The sequence below is a fragment of the Nuphar pumila genome, chromosome 9, assembly GCF_984573655.1.
Source record: "Nuphar pumila chromosome 9, dmNupPumi1.hap1.1, whole genome shotgun sequence".
NCBI classification, from domain to species: Eukaryota; Viridiplantae; Streptophyta; class Magnoliopsida; order Nymphaeales; family Nymphaeaceae; genus Nuphar; species Nuphar pumila.
The window spans coordinates 75,461,650-75,468,876 of record NC_143257.1 but is presented as its reverse complement, the minus strand read 5'-3'; the positions used below and the strand labels follow the sequence as shown (position 1 = coordinate 75,468,876).

The window sequence follows — 7,227 nt, the reverse complement described above, 5'->3', positions numbered from 1 at the left end:
TTTAGTTTAATCATTTTCTTTTAGGTTGTATTTTTTTTTTTTGTTTTTTTTGTCTTCTTCTTCCCCAAGGAGGGGCGGCAGCCATTAGAGCTCAATTCGAGCTCTAAGCTGTTTTTGGTAATTCTTAATTGCAATTAGGTAGGTTTAATTAGGTTGTCTAGGTTCAATGTATTAGGGTTTATTGTTTTAGCCGTTTTTAGGGTTGCATTTAGGTAAGTTTTGGAATTAGGTTAGCATTAACTCCTAGGAAATCGATTTTCCATTTAAGTTCTTTTGTTCCCTAGGTATAATTAAGTCTATTAGTTTAGAAAGTAGCATCCATTGAAGTTGGCGATTTTTGAGAAGGGAGGTAATTAAAGTAATTGAAAATTGGAAAGCTTTTGGAAAAAGGATATTCTTCAAAAATCGCGTGAGGCATTTAAAGAAGATTTGAATTTTGAATGTGCATTAAAGAAGGAGTTACTCCTTAACTTTGGAAAGTGTTTTGCAATTAAACCAAAATTCCAATCTAGGTTACACGATTTCCATAGAGCATTAAAAGCATTTTAATTCCATCTTGAAAAGCAAAAATCGTGGATTTCTAGATTGGCCTTTTCAGATTTCCAAAAAGGCATTAAAGGCAATTAAGGAGTGTAACTCCCTCTTTAAATGGGGCGATTTTTGAGAATCCAAAGCATTTCAAAGTTTGAACATTGGTAATTATTACATTCCTTTTTCTAACCTCCTCCATTAAAATCGTGAACTTTGGTTACTACTTTAGTCTAGACCTAACCTAGTCAAACCGAGCCTAGGTCGAGTCAACCCCTCGTCTACACCCCCTTTGAGTCTAGTCAAAACCTAGCCTAGCCCAAGTCAAAGCCTAAACCGCACTTAGGTCAAGTCTAAGACCAAAGCCCAACCTTAGTCAAGCTTAGTGAGTCAACCGAGCTTACCTTAGCCCATTCGAGCCTAGTTGACTAAGTCAAAGTCGAAACAAAACCTAGACCTAGCCCTAGTCCGAGTCGAGTCAAACCTAACTCAAGCCTATCCAAGTTCACCCCCCTTAGCTAAACCTAAACCGAGTCCATTGGAGTCAACCGAACCTAGTTGACTAAGGAAACTCAAAACCGAACCCATCTAGACCAAACCAACCTTCGTTGACTAAGTCAACCCTCAACCGAGTCCAACCTAGTCTTAGTAACCTAACCAAGTCAAAACCTAACCCTAGTCGAGTCCTAGTCCAACCCAAGGTCGAGTCAACCTTAGCCAAACCCGAACCTAGCTAAGTTAAGATAGAGCCTAGTTGAGTCAACCATAGTCACATTCCAAAGGCTGCAACCCATGGTTCGTTAGTGGTCTCTTCTCCTTTATATTTCCGTCATCTTGTCTTTAGAATAGTTAGTTCAGTTATTTATGTAATCATTTTAGTTAGATTTTATCATTGGTTGATTGAATGTGTGGTTGTTAATGTCTTTTTACTATTAATAGTTTAGTTAGCATAGTCGTATCTAGTTTATGTGTATTGCATGTCTTATGCATATAGTTACTTTCTTGCATTAGTATTTTAGGGACATTTACATCATTAGCTCATTCAAGGCAAAGTCATGAAATGCATATCATTTGTCATTTAGATCTCATTTAGTTTTATCATAGTCAATATCAGCATATATTATGTCATATAGAAGTATTTAAGTCTGCATTATAGTTAGATTACGTTCATAGTGTTTAAAATAGATTCATATAGTGAATAGTGCATTGAAATAAAAACCAGATTTTTGCCCTATCGCACTAGCATTATTTTCTGTGCATAAACTCTGTGTTTTCCAAAAATTTTTCATCTATTCACTTTATTGACATGTTATTTAACTGCAGACCAAATTTCAGCTCATTCGGAGTTGATTTGGTCTGATTTTTAAGCGTTTTGCGAAAACCGCTTTTTCTGGATTTTAAATTACAGGACTGGCGATATCCTGATTTTTCTCAGATTTGAAACGCTTATATCTGGAGTTCCCGATACTGTTTTTCAATTCTGTAAAAACTGTCGTTTTGTTCAATCTGTCAGTTGCAGAACAGAACAAATTTCGGGAAAATCGGACCTCGTTTGCCCTGTCAAACAGTGGTTTTCCGATAACCTGTCAGAATGCTATTTTACACTAGTTAGGGGCAGTTTTGTAATTTTCTTAATTTCGGCCTTTTAGATTTGTTTTTAGTAGTTTCTGCATTTTAGGAGTTGCATCATCATCATACAGCATTAGTAGAGTTAAATTGAGTAATTTTAGCATTAATTTAGTATTTTAGTTAATTTTTGCTTGATAAATAGTATTTGCTTTACAATTTTCGTAAAATTTAGAACTAGTCTTAGTTATTGTTTTCGTTATTCGAATAGAAAACTAACTTTGTGTTTTTCTGCATTTTTAGGTTGAAAAACATATTTAGTGTCCAGGGATATTGTCCAAGTGAGAAGATTCTTTAAGTGGCGAAACGACGGAAATACCCTTGGTGTGGAGCAGAAGACTGATTGCTTGTTTACTTTTCTTTTAGTGTTTAATTGCAGTTGTATTAACTTTGTAATTGTAGGTTGCCATTTGGCATTAATAAATTGAATTTTATAGAAATATTGTGTTTAATTCCCGTTCCCTGAGGATCGACCCGTACTTACCACTTTGTGGAAAGTCGGTTTTTATATTTTTTTGGTTGACGATTTTCCAAAGTTTTATTGAAAATAATTGTTTTAAAAAGAGTATTCCAAAATATCAACCAAATTTTGGCGCCGTTGCCGGGGAACGGCGAATTAATTACTTTATTTCTTAGAGTTTAATTTATTATTATTTTGTTTTAGTTAGTTAATTAGTTGTTTTCTTTTTAGTTAGTAGGATTAGTAAGTGAATATAGGATTAACATAGTTAGTAAATATAGGATTCACATATTGTTCCTTTTAGGATTCACTTAATTATCATTCTGCAAGGAGCGATTAGACAGGTGGGTTTTAGAAAAACATAGTTTGTGATTTCCTGTATTTATTTGTTTTAGCATTTTAGAATAGTTTACTTTGTTATTTAATTATTTAGTATAGAATTCTGACATAGCTATATAGCATATTTGTTTGTTTTTAGTTACTGTTATTTGCTTATTTACATTTTAGTATCTGTGCTAGTTTAATTTTTTTAGGTCGTTTGCTTACATCTGGTCTTAGTACCAGTGTATGCAGGGTCGACGAGGTCTAGGAACCCCATTACACCCATTTGTTGACAACCCAGAGAGAATTTTACATTCTCATCGAAGTTCGGCAACAATGGCTGACATGGATCCTCCACCTCCACCCCCAGTTCTTTCACGCCCTCTGCGGGAATACTTCATTCCCACAGACTATGTTCAGGCATCCTGCATTCGGAGACCCGATGTAGGAGCGCCACATTATGAGATTAAGGCCAGCATTATTCAAATGCTTCCATCCTTTTATGGCCTTAGTCATGAGGATCCCTACCCACACTTAGATGAATTCCTCAAAATCTGTTCTACTGTTAAGATACAGAATTTCGATGATGATGCGTTGAGGTTGACTCTATTCCCTTTTTCATTGAAGGACAAAGCCAAGTATTGGCTAAAGTCCTTAGATTCTGTAGAAATAGATTCCTGGGATCAGTTGCAACAGGAGTTTCTTCGGAAATACTTTCCCATTGGTCGCACGAACCAATATCGTAGAGCCATCACTAGCTTTTCAGAGCTAGATGGTGAGCGCTTTCATGAGACCTGGGAGAGAATGAAGGATCTCCTCAGGAAATGCCCCCATCATTAGGTGCCGAAATGGCAACTGGTGCAGAGTTTCTATGATGGATTGTCTGACAAGAATCGTCAGATGATCGACTCTTCATGCGGTGGGACATTCATGCTGAAGAGCGAGGACGAAGCATGGAGGCTATTTGATACATTGGCCGAGAATTCACTCCACCATGCTTCGAGCTCTCATTCTGATAGAGCCACACCCAGCATTCAGAAGAAAGCTGGCGTTCTTGAGATTGGTCCATCTACTGCACTACAGTGTAAAGTAGACATGATTGCTCAGAAGCTGGACCAGCTTCTCTCAGGACCATCCACTACACAGCAGGTGTGTACTCTTTGTGCCAGTCCGGCACACGAGATCACTGAGTGCCCTTCAGCAGCTCAGTACCCTGAATTTGTTCAAGAACAAGTTCAGGCAGCTCAGGGTTACGTCAGACCGCCAAATAACCCATTTTCATCGACATATAATCCGGGTTGGCGTAACCATCCCAATTTTTCATGGAAGAATCCACAGTCTTCTATACAGATGCCTTCTTCCTCTCAGCCAGTTCGGCAGCCATCTTTTACTCAGCCATTTCAAAGACCGAACTATGCTCAGTCTTCTTCTTCTTCAGTTCCTTCCCCGATTCAGCAGGAGTCTGCCCCGCAGACATCTTTTGAGGAGAGACTTCTCCAGGCATTCCAAGAGGTGAAAACCTCTAATCAGAACGCCTTCGAGAAGTGTAGCCAGATTTTGAGCTCGCATACGTAGTCCATTGCGAAGTTAGAGTCGCAAATGGGACAGTTAGCTGAGGCTATTAGTAGGAGACCCGAGGGTACATTACCGAGTCAGGCTGTCATGAACCCGAAGGGTAAGGACCAGATGACTGGAGGCCTATTTCATACTGAGACACAGCAGCAGGCTAAATCAGTTATGGCCTTGAGAAGTGGACGTGAGTATCACGTCGAGAGCAGAGAGCGAGAGAGTAGAGAGAAGATAGAGGAGCCAGAGACCATTGTTTCACCTACGTCGGCTCAATCATCATCCCCATCCCCATCATCACCTTCATCATCTTTATCCTCAGAGAAGAAGAAGGATAGGAGTGAGCCTTCTCGCAAAGAGGAGGAGCCAGCAGAGTATATTCCCCCACCACCCTATCCCAAAGCATTAGAGTCTCCTGGTTATAGAGGGAAGCAAGGTACGAAGATCCAGGACATGCTTGATATCTTCAAGCATGTACAGATCAACCTACCTTTGCTCGATGCTATTCAGCAGGTGCCGGCTTATGCCAAATTTCTGAAGGAGCTATGTACGCAAAAGAGGAAATCCAGAGAGCGAATTCCTAACAGGGTCCATCTGACTGAGCAGGTGAGTTCAGTACTTCAGCATCAGACACCACCAAAGCTCAAGGACCCTGGAGCCCCTATCATTGCTTGTACTATAGGGAACATCCGGATGGAACGCGCATTGCTCGATCTTGGAGCAAGCGTGAACATTCTGCCCGGATATTTCTTTGATTCTTTCGGGCTAGGTGAGATGAGATCGACTCCGATTACACTTCAACTGGCAGATCGTTCCGTCAAGGTACCGAGAGGTGTCTTGGAGGACGTGCTAGTTAAAGTGGATGACTTTTATTTTCCAGTCGATTTCATTATCCTTGATATGGAAGGAGTAGACAGCCAGCACCAGACTCCGATTATTTTAGGCAGACCATTCTTGGCGACTGCCAATGCGTGCATCAACTGTAGGACCGGAGCCATGGATCTCTCATTCGGCAATAGGAAGGTAAAGCTGAATATTTTCAATGCCGCGATGGGACCAGCAGGAGACATGGACTGCTTTCATGTAGACATTGCACAGGAGTTAGTGGAGGAGCAGCCCGAGTTGTACATTACTGAGGATTCTTTAGATTTGTACCATATAGAGAAGAATAGCGGTGTAGATAGTGTAGATGTGGCTAGAGTGTCGTCGGAGAGACCACCTTGGGGAGCAGTCAGGGAACCTCTTCCACCACTTGCGGAGACCCCCGCCAAATCGTCGATCGAGTCGCCTCCGAAACTTGAGTTGAAACCCTTACCGGATTCACTCAAGTATGCATACCTCGGAGATGATGAGACTCTGCCTGTGATCATCTCGTCCTTGCTCACTGAGGAACAGGAACAGAGATTGCTGACTATTCTTCGAGAGCACAAGGCAGCGATTGGATGGGGAGTAGCGGATCTAAAGGGGATTGATCCTTCATTCTGCATGCATAGGATCCATTGTAATGAGGAAATCAAGCCATTTAGGGATATGCAGAGAAGGCTAAATCCCAACATGAAGGAAGTGGTGAAGAAAGAGGTGGTGAAGTGGTTGGATGCCGGAATCATTTACCCTATTTCTGATAGTCAGTAGGTCAGTCCGATTCAAGTTGTGCCGAAGAAGTCAGGACTCACTGTGGTTGAGAATGAGAAGGGTGAGAGAATTCCGATGAGGACCACTACAGGATGGCGAGTCTGCATCGATTATAGGAAGTTGAATGTGGCAACTAGGAAAGATCATTTCCCATTGCCATTCATTGATCAGATCTTAGAGCGACTCGCAGGACAGAGCTACTACTGCTTTCTAGACGGATATTCAGGATACAATCAGGTAGCTGTCCATCCTGATGACCAAGAGAAGACCACGTTTACATGTCCTTATGGCACCTTCGCATTTAGACGTATGCCTTTTGGGCTTTGTAATGCCCCGGCTACTTTTCAGAGGTGCATGCTTGCTATCTTCTCGGACATGATTGATGATGTGATGGAAGTTTTTATGGATGACTTTTCTGTGTATGGCTCTTCTTTTGAAGATTGCCTCCACAAACTTGCTCGAGTACTGAGTAGGTGTGTGGATACCAATCTCGTCCTGAGTTGGGAAAAGAGCCATTTTATGGTTCAGGAGGGGATTATACTTGGACACATTGTGTCCAAGCGTGGTATTGAGGTTGACAGAGCGAAGGTGGAATCCATTTCTCGTTTGACTCCACCCACCTCTGTGAGGCAGATTCGATCATTTTTAGGGCATGCGGGATTTTACAGGCGGTTCATAAAAGATTTCAGCAAAATCTCTCGACCGCTTTGCACGTTATTGGAGAAAGACCAGCCCTTTGTTTTCGGTGAGGATTGTATGAAGGCCTTTGAGATTCTCAAAGAGGCCTTGATTACTGCACCTATTTTGAGACCTCCAGATTGGACTCTCCCATTTGAGATTATGTGCGATGCTTCTGATTATGCTATGGGGGCCATTCTAGGACAACGCATTGATAAGAAGCCCTATGTGATCTACTATGCGAGTAGAACTCTGTCTGATGCACAGATGAATTATACTACGACAGAGAAGGAACTACTTGCGGTAGTTTTCGCATTGGATAAATTTAGGTCTTATTTACTCGGTTCGAAGGTGGTTGTCTATTCTGATCATTCTGCATTGAAATATTTGTTGAATAAGAAAGACACCAAACCGAG

At 41.1% G+C, this 7,227-nt stretch overlaps 1 non-coding gene across 1 annotated transcript; it reads right to left on the bottom strand.

The window, feature by feature from the left end:
* Positions 1-3,674: 3,674 nt before the first annotated feature.
* On the bottom strand, positions 3,675-3,777 carry LOC149828639 (small nucleolar RNA R71). The gene has a single exon (XR_016434503.1). It is a non-coding gene; the product is annotated as a small nucleolar RNA R71 (small nucleolar RNA).
* Between the last annotated feature and the right edge of the window lie 3,450 nt (positions 3,778-7,227).